Genomic DNA, 16958 nt, shown 5'->3' with positions numbered 1-16958 from the left:
GGTCCAAATGGCAGGTGATTGTCACTTCTATCTTTTTGCCGGGAGCAGCTGCCGCTCATGCACATCGGAACCTGGAGAAGTTGAGTTGTTGGGTAGTAAAGCATGCTAGTGATACTAGCAAAGTACTATCTGAATTAGCTGAAGACTTGTCCTCTGTACAACATGCAGTATTAGAGAATAGAGCTGCTATTGATTTTTTGGTTTTAGTTCATGGCCATGGTTGTGAAGATTTCGGTGGTATGTGTTGTATGAGTTTGAGTGATCATTTTAAATCAATACATAAGGAGATACAACAGCTAGTAGAACGTACTCAAAATATCAAGCAAGATGTAGTATTTTTTGCTATAGATGAATTAGTCAATTGGTTTAGCCTCACCGGATGGCTTCAAAGTTTATGTAAGACTGGTTTGCTCGTACTTTGTATTATATTGATAACTTTGATGTGTTTTAGTTGTATGTTAGCGATACTCAAGAAGTTATTTGCCAAAGCTGCCAATATTATGATTGTACAAAAAAGATAAAGGGTTTGTTGAAGAATGGCTTGAGGAACGAGGACATGGACCTCTACTAAGTACCAAAAGATTGTGAACAGTTACATCAGAAGTATATTAAGAAGTTACGAGACCCAGGAAAAAAAAAAAACAAAAAACAAAAACCCAAAAAACCCAGACTTCGCCCGTTATGAATGTAGTAATTGAATGTTGCAATCCTAAGTTTAATACAATTTAATTTGGCAACTATGAAGGACCTAGGACTCCATTGTGCTATTGTTGCCCGTAGTCAAGACACAAACCAACAGAGTGTCAGTTTATGCGGTGCTTTATTCGGGGTCCGGGAAACCTGAGGACTAGCGTCCCAAGTCAGGATTCCAACGATCCTCGTTTTCGGTTCAGCTTTTATACCCTTTTACAATGAAGCCTTCGTGCGGAATTTCAGTTGCGAAACAGTTACATACATCATGCAGATAACAATAGAAAGGCATCCACAAACCACAAATCTCTCATACTTTTTCAACTTAAGATATTGTTTTAACTGTCTCCCACCACCAACCCCCCCTTACATGCGTAATAACCCTTATCTTCAATGTCAGTTTACTTTTCTTCATGTTCTGTATGCTTGACTAATCCCCTTTGACAAGCTGTTCCCCTCTTCCCAGCACATTCCTTGTTGATAAACTGTTCCCCTCTTCTCAGCACATTAGCACATTTCTTGCTAGTTTCCAAGAGCCGCTCCCAGGGCCTGTTTTTCTGTCCTGCTTGACCAGTCCAAACCTTAGCATAACTACTTCTAAATTTCTATTTCTTTCGCTACTTGCAACACTATGAGCCGGTGGGGCCTGGAGATGCTTATAGGGGCCCCCCGACAAGATTTTGTCGGATAAGTCTCTCCTATCCCTCTTTTGGCTCTCTGCACTAGTGAACGCCAGACCTTCCTAATATTGAACAGAGCTCTGTTAAAGAGTGTGTGAGTATGAATGATTGTATGAAACAGAGACATGTCATAAATGCGAAGTCGACTCTTACTTGATTAAGGCAACGAAATCTGGTTGATAACTTGTTAACCAATTTGTTTGATTCATTAATTGAGTGGTTTGAGTAGTTTTTAGATTGTTTTGAAAGGGCATTGTTTTATTGAATGTATCCTTAAGTTTTGCATGTTTTGTTATTTGCACTATATTTATTTGAAATTTAGCACTGCAAAAAATTTTAAACCAAACATGGGCTTGTGCAAAAAAGAAAGGGGGGATATGTTGTAGAATGTTAGAGAGGGTTGGAGAATGTTGGAGAATATTCCTGAATGTTCTCGAAGAGATAGGGGGTGTGACCCCTTTACTGTGCCCAACCCCATGCTTGGGGGGCCAATTAGATCGGCCCATACTCCGGTGCTACCTGCACCAGGGATTTGCTGTGCTACAGGTAAACACACCGGGTGTCCAATAAAATGTTACGTTGTTATATGGTGGCAGGGGCGTGGTCACAGAAGCACTATATAAGCGAAAGTTGCTGCGCAATAAAGTGGAAGTTCGTTTATCAACCATATTGGTTGCACACGTTTTCTTCACCGCTACCGCAAAAGACTGAGGCAAAGAATTCAAAGATCAACTTACCGGGCAGGGGAGACACCATGATCAGGCAGGTGGGTTTCCCAGGGAGAGGCTCAGCCCTTGCACTCTGAGTGTGCTGATCCCTGCAATTTCCCCAAATGCAGAAAACTCATATATTTTTGTTTTGGGTTTGTTTTCTTTTGTTTTTCAGGTGAGTTTCTGTAGTGTAGAGGTTACCACATTTGTCTCCCAGAAGAAAGGTTCCTGGTTTGAAACCGGGCAGAAAATCCTGAATTTTACCAGCAGGACTTTGGTTTCTTTGATCGTGGGTTGATTTACAGGAGGCCAGGCCTGCTGGCAGCAGGTGGGGAAAGCCTCACTCATAGGGGAAGAAGGATCCTGGGAGAAGAGTGAGAAGGGCTCCTTGAAAGAGCTTGAGACTAGATTGGAGGGGGGATGAAATCAGGCTTACTAGAGAGGAGCCTGGGAGCAGCAAGCCAGAGCTGATGGGGAAAAGTGCTAGTGAGGTCTAACAATCTGTTGTCTCAGTGGAGATAGGGATGCTGATCCATGTGGCAGCAAAGACACAAGAGGCAGTGAGAGGTTTATAACTACAGAAGTGTCTGAGCATGGTCACATAGGAATTAGGGGAACTTTCAGAGTGGGCTGCGTTCTGAGCAGAAAAGGGGTCTCAAGTACCTTCTGCCAACGGTTCCAGGTCTGGTTAGGGAGTGCCTGATCGCCCCAAATCGCTGTGTTTGCACTTGGATGAAAAGGTTCCCAATTCTCCAGGCTCACTGCTCCAGTGGGTAAGATCAGACAGTGCTGGATGGTATCAGCTGCTGCACTTACTATTGAACAAGAACGTCAGGACCACCGCTCTTGGGTGGGAACTTTCAGCAAGGAGCATGTTTGCTCATGTTGATGTTGCAGCATGGCTCAGTGACCAGGGGGGTCTGCACCACCACAGCCATTGACCTGCCAAGACTCAAAATGGACAATATCAGCAGTTTTCACCCTCTGCTGCTTCTTTTTTCCCATGGATCAGGTGGCACCTTAGCCACCAGTATCCCATGGATGAGGAACCGTTTACCAAGTCTGGGACTACAAGTGGATCCCACTGCCCCCACTCCTCCCAGAAGTATTTTAGAAAGCAAGAGGGTCCACTCTGAACCTCAAGGTGGGATCATTGCTACACATCAGGGTGGGACAAGGGGGGTGTTTTGAGGAGGGGGTCCCAACTTCAAAGAACCAAAAGGATTCTCTAACCCTTTGCACTCAAGAGTCGTGAAGATTTGCTCCATTGCATATTTGTATGATTTTATTGAGTATCTTATTAATAAAAACAACCCACAAATGTTATTGAACCTCAGACTAGTGTGCCCCCACCCAGTTTTGTAGCCACAACCATCTGGACACTGAAGCATAACAACAAAATTTGGGGTCTAAATCTCCTCAAAACACCATCCTAAAGGAAAAAGTTTCTTTTCACCTCAAAATGACACCATCACAGATTTTCACTCCCATATTCTCTTCTCACACTCGGAGCAGCTTTAGGGTCATTCATCTGTATGGAGGCGCTGATGTTTCAACAAGTGGGACCTTTGCCTAAACCTCTTCCGACAGTTGAGACACTTGTAGGGACGTTCACCCGTATGGATCCATAGGTGATGGGTGAGACCTGAGCTGTATGTGAAGCCTTTCCCACACTGGGGACACGTGTAGGGTTTTTCTCCAGTGTGGACTCGTTGGTGATGAATCCAGGAGGTGCTATTGTTGAAGGCTTTCCCGTAGTGAGTGCACGGATACAAGTTCTCTCCTATATGGATGCGGTGATGCTGTGACAAATTGGAAATCTGGGAAAACTCCTTCCCACACTTATGTCTCTCTCCTGAGTGAATCCGGTGATGGTGTGATGAATTGGAACTCTGGGTAAAATCCTTCCCACACTCCAGACACTTATAAGGTCTCTCTCCCGTGTGGATGCAGCGATGCCTTGGTAACCAGTATCTACGTGTAAACTCCTTCCCACACTTGGAACATTTAAAGGGTTACATGGATACAACTTCTCTCCTGTATGGATATGGTGATGTTGTGATAAATGGGAACTCTGGGTAAACTCCTTCCCACGCTTGGAACATTTAAAGGGTTTCTCACCCGTATGGATCCGTTGATGCTGGATAAAATCTGATCTCCTCAGAAAACCTTTCCTGCAGTCAGGGCAGGTGTAGGACATGGTGTCTGTGTGATGGTGTCACCATTGGACCAGTTCCGAGCTATCGCTAAACCATCTCCCGCAGTCAGGACATCTCGGGGGTCTCTCACCCTGATGGATTTTCCGATGGTGGAGATGGGCTGAGCGGATCCTAAACCTTTTCCCATGTTCCTCACCACTGTCTAATTTTTCTCCTGGATTGATTCAGTGATGTTTCACCAATGTCACACATTGACCAAAAGCTGTCTGATCCTTGAGGCACCCAGAGATATTTTTGCCCAGGTGGAATCACCCTGTGTCTGTGAAAGAAGCCATAGCGTGATAACAAAGTACGGGAGAGTTTTTCTGTGGTGATGGAAGACAAAACCTACATCTAACCTACTGGAGGCAAAAATGGACTGTGAGGATGAATGAAGATGTTACCCATAGAGTTGGATTCTCACAGATCAGTCTTTACATAATCTTTAGTAACTGCACTGGCACCCAAAACCCAAAGGGTTCTTTACATACCACCAAGCAACTCTGGCATGATTTTGGGTTCCCCATCGTACTATCAAATCCTCGCCATGACCTGCGGTTTCCACCATTGCACCCACATCCAGGATGAGCTGTCATCTATTTGGATGAGTTGGGGTCTCCTGAGATGAATTGTGGATACCCAATTGTTTATCCTAAGTTCCCTGGAAGGATTCCGGGGTTGCCATTGTTATCCCTGGCTCCAATGTGATTTGAGGGTCCCCAATTGCATCCCCCAAAGCCTTGGGATGTCTTGGGGGTCCCGTATCACAGCCCCCTAGCCCAGGATGAGTTGGGATTCCCCAGATAAGGTGGGGGGAGACCCAATCACAGTTCCTTCACCTTCCAGACAGGTTAGTGGTTCACCAATCCCACTGCCCTCACCCCAGGGATAAGTTTTGTTCCCCACTCCGCCCCCTCCCTCATATTGTTCTGTTTGCCTCCAGTTTGGGTAGTATTGGGATAACCACCTGTTACAATCAGAGCTATTATTTTATGTTTTGATTGTGAGGAAAAATCAGCCACTACTCATAGACATCGCTCGAATTTATAAAAATAACAGGCTTTGTGATTTAAGCAAATTACAAAGATTTGTTTTGGGGAAAGGAGACAATAACACCACCTTTAAAAGAACCAACAAGTTTGAAAGAGGAGAGAATTTACACAAATTAGTCACTTTGGGGAGAGAGTTGTTAAGAAAAGGAAAGAAAACAAGAGAACAATTTAGTTTTATCACTGTCCGCCGGCCCTGGTCTCTGGCTGGAGGGGGGGCGGTGTAGGACCCACCGTTCCTGCTTGGTTGATGTTCTCCGCTTTTCCTTTCCTCCACTGTTGCTGTCCTGTAGCTGAAGCCTAAGTGGCGAGAGAGAAGGGGGGGAAGAGAGAGCCGCCTCTTCTCCTTTTCTCTTGGAGTTTTTATACAGCAAAAAGGGTTCTGTCTTTTCATAAATCACTGGCACACAGACTTGCTAAAGATGACACAGATTTTGCCATCCCAAGAACTTCTCTATTATTTATTATTATCTTTCAGTCCTTGTTACCTTGCTAAAGTTATTATCTTTGTCTGGACCATGTACCAGGAGGTGACCTGATAAGCACTCTTATCTTTAGGTGCCTGTCATGCATGATACAAAACAGAAGCTAGTTAAGTTTGGTGTAAAAATCTGTTAATTGAGAATATGTTTGGTATATTTTTAAAAGAGTAGAAAAAATACTGATTTGAGAGACATATTTCGTATTTTCAAAGTGTTTACATCACCACCCTCCTCCCATCACCTCCTGGTACCTGCAGGGGGCACAGCCCAGGCCGGTGGGGAGGGCGGGGCGATGCTCTGGCGGTCACCAGTTGTGGGGCGGGGGGTGTGGGTGTATCCCCGGGGCAGCGCAAAACATCCTGGGAGCTGCAGCGCCTTCGTGGGAAGCAGCAGGGAGAGGAAGAAAAGCTGGGGGGGCAGGACCCATCCCGGGGAGCGGGGGTGAGGTTGGAAGTTTGCAGGGGGGGTTGGGCTTGTCACATGGGTGGGGGGAGGGGACACATCACAGTGCTGCGTGGTGCTGACCCCACCTCAACACAAAGCCTGCAGGCCCTGGAGATAAGAGGCTGCGAATTCACTGCTTTCAGGTATAAACTCGGGGACAATGACCAGCCCAGTGGTTACTGCCCTAAAGGTTCTTTCTTCATTTCCATTTCACACTCAGTTTGTTTCCGTTCATGGAAGAGAATTCATTCTAAAATATTTTTTCTCTTCAAAGAACCTCAAGTTTTGGGAGGCTGATGATTGAAACCTTGCGAGAGCAAGAGATATCAAAAGCGTTACGTTGGGTTCTCTCCAGCTCTGGAATGAGGGATCCATGTGACCATGATCTAAAGTCCAGGGCAGCTACTCTGACCTGGCCAACCCCAGTGTATGACCACAAAGACCCTCCCAGTAGATCAGGAAGAACAACTTCCTGGGACATTTCTAGTCAGAACTTGGATAAACCAAATATCTGTGCCCTGGATGGTTATTGGTTTTTGAAAATGGGGTGAAGAACCTCAATTTGGGTATCCCGAGGAAGAGACTGGAAATATTCAGATTTTTGAGACTGAGTTTGAACCTGATCTGCAATTAACTGGTGGTGGAAACACAACCCTCCCATAGAGGTGACAGGGCAGCAGGAGCCAGTGGACAGGGGAACACAGACCATACAATTCTGATGTAATTTATTACTGAAAGAAGTAATAGTTATGGAAAATATCACATTGTGGGAAAATCACATAAAAGTGAAGGAGGGAGAGGCACAGAATAAAAATAGGGCTCACATAACAGTGAAGCAGTAAGAATTAGAGAAAACCTGGTTGTCATTTAGCAAAAAAAGTATCCCATGTGGGCGACAGCCTGGCCTTGATACAGTCCTGCAAGATACCTGCAAGAGAGATGAGAGTGATGGGAAGGAGCACTCCCCACAACTTATTTTGGTCACAATCTTGATCACTGGGTAGAATCACAGACTCACAGAAAGTCAGGAGTTGGAAGGGACCTCGAAAGATCATTGAGTCCAACTCCCCTGCCAGAACAGGGTCACCTACAGGAGGTCACCTAGGAACACTTCCAGGTGGGTTTTGAAAGTCCCCAGAGAAGGAGACTCCACCACCTCCCTGAGCAGCCTGTGCCAGTGCTCTGTCACCCTCACAGCAAAGAAACAAACTCTCCTTGTGTTTATATGAAACCTCCTATGCTCAAGCTTCTGTCTGTTTCCTCTTGTCTTATCATTGGGCATAACTGAGAAGAGCCTGGCACCATCCTCCTGGCTCTTTCCCTTTGTGTATTTGTAAACACTAATGATGTCTCCCTTCATTCTCCTCTTCTCAAACCTGAAGAGCCCCAGCTCTATCAGTCTTTCCTCATAAAGAAGATATTCCATTCTCTTAATCATCTTGATTGTTTGCCCTGGAGTCGTTCAATCAGTTCCATGTACTTCTGGAACTGAGGGGCAGAGAACTGGACACAATATTCCAGATGTGGCCTCACCAGGGCAGAGTAGAGGAGGAGGAGAACCTCTCTCAACCTACTAGCCACTTCCATTCTAATGCACCCCAGGATGCCCCTGAGTATCATCTTGTCTGAGTGCCCTGCTCAAGGCGGGATGAACCAGAGGAGGTTTCTCAAGGTCTCCACCAGCGTGGCTTCATCCACAAAGGGGCTGAAAGTGCCTTTTGTCCCAACCCACAGGGCATTATAAAGAGAGGAATCATCACTGAATCAAGTGCTGGTCACTGAGGCACCATCACTGTCAGCCAGGAGGCCTTTCAATCACTGATAGCACTTGACCCTCATCATGGCATGAACTTCCCACCCACACCATCCCCTGGGACTTCAACAAAGACATCACCAATCTGGCCACGAAGGGACAGTGGTAGACCATGTCAAAGGGCTTACTGAAGGCCAGGTGCACCCTAAGCCATTCTTTCCCCTGCACAATGTGGTTCAGCAATCCCTTTTTTTCCTTCAGCTGCCTGGAGTGGCCTGCAGGAGCATTGGTCCCATCACCATCCCAAGGACTGAGGTGAAGGTGACCAGCAGGTAATTCTCTCCATCCCCATTCCTGTCCTTCATGGCAGATAGAGATGCCCCTATCCAAGATGCAGACGCCTTCTCAGGACAGACCTTCCAGTCCATGAATCTTACATGGAAGGTCACAGCAAGCCCAGCACTGAAGACAAGATGTGGCCACCAGCAGGAAACACTCAAAGGTGCCAAATGTTAATAAAATAGCACTGAGGCCACTGTGGGCAGAAATAGTGGCCAGCAGCTGGGACAGGCTGGTGGACCTTGGCTGAAGGAAGCACAGCCCAGTGATGCATTCAGGTGGCTTCCCAGGGGACCTTAGTGTCCAGGTGAAGTGACCTGAGGACACGGTCTGTGCCACTGACCTTCAGGCACCCCTGGGAAGAGCTGGTGGGGTTTGTGCTCCCACAGAGCCTTCTACCTGCTGAGAACCTCTGGGCTGGCGTGGCCACCCATCCCTGCAACCTGTCCCCAGGCTGCCCCCCGCCCCGAGCTGGGGGTGCTGCTCTGCAGAGCGCGGGGCTGGGGTGCCCAGGGCTGACTCTGTTCATGGGCTGTGCTGGTCAAGCTGGGAGGCAGACCCAGCTGATGGTGCTCACTGCCACTGACCACCTCTCACACAAGCTCTTTGGTGGCCATAGCGGGTGCTCAGAGGTGCCCTGCCTGATTCACCATCCCTGAGGGCTCTGGACACAAAAGAAGTGACAAAGGAACCAGCCCTAAGTCCCCAAAACCCCCCACTAGGACCATGATGGCATCACAGGGAGCCCACAGAGAAAGTAGCACAGCAACAATCTCTGCAGAGTCGACTCCTTGGGCAGCTTTTGGGAGCAAGTGTGGAAGAAGAGCTGAGCTGAGGAGATCCCCTGTGATGATGGAAGGGCTGTTCTGGAGGCCAGCTCTGTCACAGCAGTGCCTGTGCCCTTTCCCTGTCTGCGGGCACAGGACTGTCACACCGCAGTGTAGTGAAATGAGGCAACCAGGTGCCACTAATTGCCAGGTAGTGGGCATGAGCTTGTGTTAAGCCCACCTGTGCCTGTTTAGGGTGGGCCCCTACTGCGCATGAGCATGATTAGGGGGCCAATAAAGCTCACGCCTGAGCAAGCCAGCAGAGAGATCAGCTACTTTTGGAGCATTGTGCTAACCTGATTGGGCCACTGGAGCTTTGTCTCAGCACCGCACTAACTTGGTTGCACCACTAGAGCTCGTCATGGTGCAGGAGACTGTGGAGGTGGAAAGTGGACAGCTTGGAAAAGGCCAAGCACTGGTGCTTCTGGGCAGTGCTGTTGTTCCAGGACTCTTTCCCCTCCACCTCTGCACACAGGCGCTGCCCTGCAGCTCCAGAGAGTGTCTCAAAGGAAGGGCCTCAGGCAAACATTGACTGGAAGGTTCTTTATTCTCTTTAAACACACTGAGAGAGCACAGCTTCTCTATGAAAGTCTCTGGGTCAAACAAAATCTGGAGAGACACATAATGAGAAATGGTACAAATAATGACATTTCTGTCTGAGCAGTGATTTGAAAGGAAAAAATAGAGAAGAAAAAAACAAATTAAAAACCCCATATTAACAACCAAAGCAACTAAAAAAACCCTGAAGACTGGCTGGGATTGTAGTAAGTTACATTAGGGGAGAATTGCAGAAGAAATTGACCTTTTTTAATGATTTTGAAAATGCTCAAGTCATCAGTTTCTTCAGGGCACTCTTGAGCACCTGGTTCCTCATGCTGTAGATGAGGGGGTTCACTGCTCGAGGAACGACCGAGTACAGAAATGACACCACCAGGTCCAGGGATGGGGAAGAGATGGAGGAGGGATTCAGGTGGGCAAACATGGCAGTGCTGATGAACAGGGAGACCATGGCCAGCTGAGGGAGGCACATGGAAAAGGCTTTGTGCTGTCTGTGCTCAGTGGGGATCCTCAGCATGGCCCTGAAGATCTCCACATATGACACCACTATGAAAACAAAACAGCCAAATCCTAAACAGGAACCAATAAGAACAACCCAAATTTCCCTGAGGTAGGAGTGTGAGCAGGAGAGCTTGAGGACCTGGGGGATTTCAAAGAAGAACTGAACTGGTCCAGGGCATTGCCCTGGCAGAGGGGCAGGGAAAATGTATTGACTGTGAGCAGCAGAGCATTGAGAAACCCAGTGTCCCAGGCACCTGCTGCCATGTGGACACAAGCTCTGCTACCCAGGAGGGTCCCATAGTGCAGGGGTTTGCAGATGGCCACATAGCAGTCGTAGGACATTACCATGAAAAGATAAAACTCAGCTGAAATGAAGAATAAAAAGAAGAGCTGTGCAGCACACCCTTTCTAGATGTCCCTGTTGTCCCAGAGGGAATTAGCCATGGCTTTGGGTAGAGCAGTGAAGATGAATCCCAGGTCGAGGAGGGAGAGGTTGAGGAGGAAGAAGTACATGGGGGTGTGGAGGTGGTGGTCAAAGGCAATGGTGGTGATGATGAGGCCGTCGCCCAGGAGGGCAGCCAGGTAGATGCCCAGGAAGAGCCAGAAGTGCAAGAGCTGCAGCTCCCGCCTGTCTGAAATGCCAGGAGGAGGAACTGGGTGATGGAGCTACTGCTGGACATCTGATGACTCTAGGGATATAGACCTGCCAGAGGAAGAAAAAAAGGGAGAAGTTCAGGCAATGTTCCTTAAAAAAAGCATTATTATATTTGTCCTAGAGACACACAAACAGCTTCTCCCCTTTCGTGAACACCTTTTGCATATACTTTTCAAACATTCTGATTGCTGCTGACTGAATGTCCATAAAGGAGGAGGAGGGGTAAGTGCTGCCATACAGTAATTGGTAAAAAGGAACAGAAGGTGTATCTCAGATTCAATTGCCTCTTGAGATCCAAGAGTGTAGTGAAAAGAGGCAACCAGGTGCCACTAATTGCCAGGTAGTGGGCATGAGCTTGTGTTAAGCCCACCTGTGCCTGATTAGGGCAGGCCCCTACTGCGCATGAGCAGGACTGGGGGGCCAATAAAAGGTAAGGCTAGAGGACAGGCGGAGGTCACTCCTTAACAAGCCAGCAGAGAGATTAGTTGCTTTTTACTACTTCTGAGAGCACCACGCTAACCTGATTGGGCCACTGGAGCTTTGTCTCAGCACCGCACTAACTTGGTTGCACCACTAGAGCTCTTCACCATTCGAGTGAGGCTCAGGTGGCGCAGCCGGCTAGGGCGCTCACACAGCAAACCTGAGCAATGCTGAGGCCATAGGTTTGAGCCTCACCCTAACGGTTCCCTTGGTCAGGAGTGACCTCCACCTGTGCTCCTATTCTTACCTTTTATTGGCCCCCCAGTCCTGCTCATGTGCAGTAGGGGCCTGCCCTAATCAGGCACAGGTGGGCTTAACACAAGCTCATGCCCACTACCTGGCAATTAGTGGCACCTGGTTGCCTCTTTTCACTACACAAGAGCTTTTCAGCATTGTCACCCCCAATCCTCCAGCTGGCAGAGCAGAGCGGAAGGGATTCAAGGTGGTTTATTCTGGTCCAGTTTCTCCTACACGCATGAGAAAAAATTAAATGCAGAACCCCTGGAATTTCTGGTGCTCTTCAAGTGAAACCCTGGGGGTGCTGAGAGGCAAAGGGACTGTCCCTTAGTGCAGAGTGAGGACAGCCACTCTGTCCATCAGTCCTACTCTCAGCTGCAGAAACAGTCAAAGACCCTAAAGATGGGGTATCCTCACAGGAGGGTGGGCTGACCCCCAGCCCCACACCCTGCATTCCCCACAGCCCCAAATCTCAGGTGCTTTGAATGCTTTTCCTCCATGTACACAGCGGCAGGATAGGACCAGCAGCATCAGTGCATGAGCTGCACTCAAATCCTCAGCCCCCAGCCCATCAAAAAGAAGGGGGAGAACAAGGGGAGCATCAGGGGCAAGAGGGAAAGATGACAAAGTTCTGCTGCCAAGAGAGTTGGGACAGGGAGACACAGGCAGAAACTCCAGCATTTCTCCTCTCTGGTATGGGGGCTGCTGGAAGAATACTCAGAATTCAGTGCCCATGATCTGAAAGGCTGGGGGACTGTGCTGTGTGACAGATACCAGGGTTTAGCTCTAGGGAGGGCAGCAGCTCTGCAGGGGAGGGCTGGGAGGTGGAGGAATCCCCCCTGCCATCATCTTCAGGGCAGCAGCTCCCTATCAATCCCTGCCCATCTCTGCTGCCTGCAGCTCTTTCTCTGTCCCCAGCTCTCCTCCCTGTCAGTGCTCACAGCCCTCCTCCCAGGTGCAGGACCTTGCACTTGGCCTTGTTGTACTTCATGAGGTTTGCACAGACCTACTACTCAAACCTGTCCAGGTTCCTCTGGTTGTCATCCCTTCCCATCATGTGAATCAACCGTGCCCCTGAGCTTGGTGTCATCTGCAAACTTGCTGAGGAATCACTTGATCCCACCATCCCTGTCACTGGTGATGATGTTCATTAGTACTGGCAACATCCAGTTCTATTTAGAAGATATCTTTAAAATCAGAAGGGACATCCTTCATTAATAGCATGCCCCTGGACACTGATCCATTGACCATTACTGTCTGCATGAAGTCATCTAGCCATTTCCTTGTCAATCCAACTGTCATCCATCAAACACATCTCCCTCCAATTTAGCAATGAGAATGTTTTAGGGGATCATATCAAATCTTGGTAGATGATGTCTGCAGCTCTTCCCTTATCCAGTGCTGCAATTACTCCATGGCAGAAGACCAGGAGGTTGGTGAGGCTCTGACTGCCCTTTGTAAAGCCGTGTTAGCTGCCTCAGATCACCTCCCTCTCCTCCATACATTTTGGTATGGTTTCCAAGAGGATCTGTTCCATGATCTGAAGTCTCTTCAACACAAACATGGAATTCTGTCCCAGTCATCCTGACATTTTTCATGTGACAAAGATACCAGGAAAAAGTAAGTTTAATATAGAAGTTGTGACTTAATAGTATTTTATGTCAAGGATTGCTCTATTACGATGTGGAAGGGACGTGTAGGGGTTAAAATAAGAGTGGCTGACACAGGGATCTGAGGCACTGATTTCCAGAGGGACAGTGGAAATGGAGTCAGGACAGGGTTGGAGTGATTTGTTCAGGGATCAGGGAAAAGAATGAGGAAGGCCCTCCCGTTGAGTCAGGGGGGTCAGAGTGAACATCTTTACTTTCTAAACTCCTTCTCAGAGGACTCAAAGTGTGGCTAGATCAAACCCTAACACCAGTGGAAGTCTCAGAAAAAGGACATAAGGTAAAGATTTCACTGATGGATCCTTTATTTATTAAAATGCCCAGAGAACATAGATGTTATTTAAAAAACCTTTCCAGGACCCGTTTGTTTAACAGCAGAAAGGAAGATATGGATCTGGAAATTGTATGAACAATGAGATTTCTTTGTGCACATCATTATGATATGTAAAAGAGAGAAAACACCTCCACCACCCCCAACTCCATAAAGAAGGCTGAGTCTGTTGTTAAGATATCATAAATGATATGAGATACATTATCAATTATATGCATGATAATTTGAGTATTTTATTAATTGAGAAAAAAATCCTGTTGTGAATTTCCACACAGCACCCTTGAGCTCCTGGTTCCTTGTTCTGTAGATGAGGGGGTTCACTGCTGAAGGAACCACTGAGTACAGAAATGACACCACCAGGTCCAGGGATGGGGAAGAGGGGCTTCAGGTAGGCAAAGATGGCGGTACTGATGAACAGGGAGACCACAGCCAGGTGAGGGAGGCACGTGGAAAAGGCTTTGTGCCTTCCCTGCTAAGAGGGGATCCTCCACACGGCCCTGAAGATCTCCACATATGACACCACTGTGAAAACAAACCAGCCAAAATCCAAACAGGAACTGACCACACTAAGCCCAAGTTCCCTGAGGTAGGAGTGTGAGCAGAAGAGCTTGAGGATCTCAGGGATTTCAGAGAAGAACTGGTCCAGGGCATTGCCCTGGCAGAGGGGCAGTGAAAATGCATTGGCCGTGTGCAGAGAGCAGTGAGAAATCCAGTGCCCCAGGCAGCTGCTGCCATGTGGACACAAGCTCTGCTGACCAGGAGGGTCCTGTAGTGCAGGGGTTTGCAGATGGCCACGTAGTGGTTATAGGACATGATGGTTAGGAGACAGTACTCAGCTGAAATGAAGAATAAAAAGAACAAGAGCTGTGCAGCACATCCCTTGTAGGAGATGTCCCTTTTGTCCCAGAGGGAATTGGCCATGGTTTTGGGCAGAGTGGTGGAGATGGATCCCAGGTCGAGGAGGGAGAGGTTGAGGAGGAAGAAGTACATGGGGGTGTGGTGGTGATGATGAGACTGTTGCCCAGGAGGGCAGCCAGATAGATGCCCAAGAAGAGCTGCAGCTCCCGCCTGTCTGCAAATGCCAGGAGAAGGAACTGGGTGATGGAGCTACTGTTAGACATTGTATGCCTCTAGGGATATAGACCTATCAGTGGAAGAAAATAAAGGGAGAAGTTAGGGCAGTGTTCCTTAAATAAACATTACTAGATTTCTCCTACACACAAACTGATTCTCCTGTTTCATGAACACCTTTGGCATGTCCCTTTAAACACCCTGGCTGATCCTGGCTGAATGCCCATAAAGAAGTGGGAGGGGTAAGTGCTGTTGAAGAGCAATTGGTAAAAAGGAACAGGGGAGATCTCAGATTTAATCCACTCTTGAGATCCAAGAGCTTTTCAGCATTGTCACACCAATGCACAACCAGCCTGCAGAGCACCGCAGAAGGGATTCAGGGTGGATTGGTCTGTTAGAGTGTCTCCCACACACATGAAAAAAATTTTAATGCAGAACCCCTGTAATTTCTGGTGCTCTGCAAGTGAAACCCTGAGGGTGCTGAGGGGCAAAGGGATTGTCCCTTAGTCCAGAGTGAGCACACCTGCTCTGTCCATCAGTCCTGCTCTCAGCTGCAGAAAGACCCTAAAGATGGGGTATCCTGATGGGAGGGTGGGCTGCCCCTAGCCCCACACCCTGCAGTCCCCACAGCCCAAAATCTCAGGCGATTCGGATGCTTTTCCTCCATGGACACAGTGGCAGGAAAGGAATTGCAGCATCAGTGTCTGAGCTGCACTCATATCTTCACCCTCCAGCCCAGCAAAAAGAAGGGGAAGAACATCTGTGCTGTGTGACAGATACCAGGGTTTAGCTCTGGGGAGGGCAGCAGCTCTGCAGGGGATGGCTGGGAGGTGCAGAAATCCCCCCTGCCATCATCTTCAGGGCAGCAGCTCCCTATCAATCCCTGCCCATCTCTGCTGCCTGCAGCTCTTTCTCTGTCCCCAGCTCTCCTCCCTGTCAGTGCTCACAGCCCCCATCCCACCCCCTGAGTGCTCAGCTCTGCCCTGCAGACCCCTCCTGGTAGCAGCAGGACCTGTACAGGGGCATCTTTGGCTGTGCAGGTGCTCAGGAGCAATAGAGACAAGGGCTAAGGAGAACTGGGGTCCCTGTGCCTCCTGCAGAATGCAGAAAGAGCTTTCCATGTCCTGCAGACTATCCATCCAACAAGGAGTGGAGAACTCCGAGCACGGACTGCATTTCAGGCAGGGAAATGCTGCCTCTGCACTGCTTCCAAAGGAGCCTCTGCACTGTCCTGGGGTGATGTGGAGCTGTGAGCTGAGCCAGGCAGCACCATCCTGAGTGCAGAAGGACCCTGCCATGTCCTGATGGGCTTCATTCCTGCCAGCCACAGCTTCTCCCCAGAGCACCATAGGGAGTTCCCCAGGCAGCCTGAGAGCTGCCCCTGGCAGGCAGCAGAATCCCTGCTCTACCACACAGCCCCTGGGCTTCAGGACCCTCCTCTGAAGGACAGCCCTGGGCACCCCTGCCTGCACACACCCCCCCACTCCTCTTCACAATTCCCCACCTCCAGCCCCCTCCCCCCTTACAGCTTCCATCAGCTGTGGCTCTGCAGCTTTAGGAGATGTCTCCAGGAATTGCACCAGCACTGCACTGCACCAGACACTCATCATGTAAGAAGCTATGAACGTTCTCCTCCACTGAGCTGGCAGTCATCCCCTCCATCTTCACCACCTTGAAGCTCTCTCTGCCTTGCTCATCTCCCCAAGATACCCTGGCAGTTCCCTCAGCCCTGCTGCGCTATGCAGAGGAGCTGCTCCTGCCCAGAGGTGTCTCTTTGCAGCACTGCCCACTTGCCAGCAGCTCCCTCCAGCTGCACCATGGATTTGGTCTTGAACCTCAGGAAGTTCACCTGGTTCTACCTCTCCAGTTTGTCCAGGTCAATATTATGAAAACTTCCGATGCACAGCACAGATCTGGCTGCAGGATTTTTGTCTGGCTTTCCCAAATTTGTATCTTATTCTCAGTGATGATAGTACAGTAATTTGCAGACTCTTTCTGCCCCATTGCATACCTGAGTAGGGTTCATCCTAGAACATATGTTTGCATCAATACAAAATCATCTGGTTTTCAGCTTTATCTACCTTAGAATTCTCAAGCTGAATTAATCTGCTTGTTTTCTCACTTTCCTGACCAGCCTCCTGCTCATAATCATTCAATGCCTGATTGAAAACTCAACAAGATTTGAAAAATCTTGACTATTGTTTTTTAATGCAAATTTTGTGAGGCCAGAACAAGATAGTCTCCCATTTCAGTTTAGGAGCTTTCTTTATTTTCACATGATGTATC

General features: G+C 48.4%; 1 long non-coding RNA gene and 1 pseudogene across 1 annotated transcript in view; both read right to left on the bottom strand.

Moving 5' to 3' along the window:
• Positions 1–16958, bottom strand: part of LOC139789130 (uncharacterized) — a 331076-nt gene that overhangs the window by 296442 nt on the left and 17676 nt on the right. The gene's annotated exons all lie outside the window — the stretch shown is intronic.
• LOC139789153 (zinc finger protein 502-like) lies at positions 3562–5313 on the bottom strand (annotated as a pseudogene).

The sequence above is a fragment of the Heliangelus exortis genome, chromosome W (genome assembly GCF_036169615.1).
Source record: "Heliangelus exortis chromosome W, bHelExo1.hap1, whole genome shotgun sequence".
Taxonomy (NCBI): Eukaryota; Metazoa; Chordata; class Aves; order Apodiformes; family Trochilidae; genus Heliangelus; species Heliangelus exortis.
This window is presented reverse-complemented; position numbering and strand designations above follow the sequence as displayed.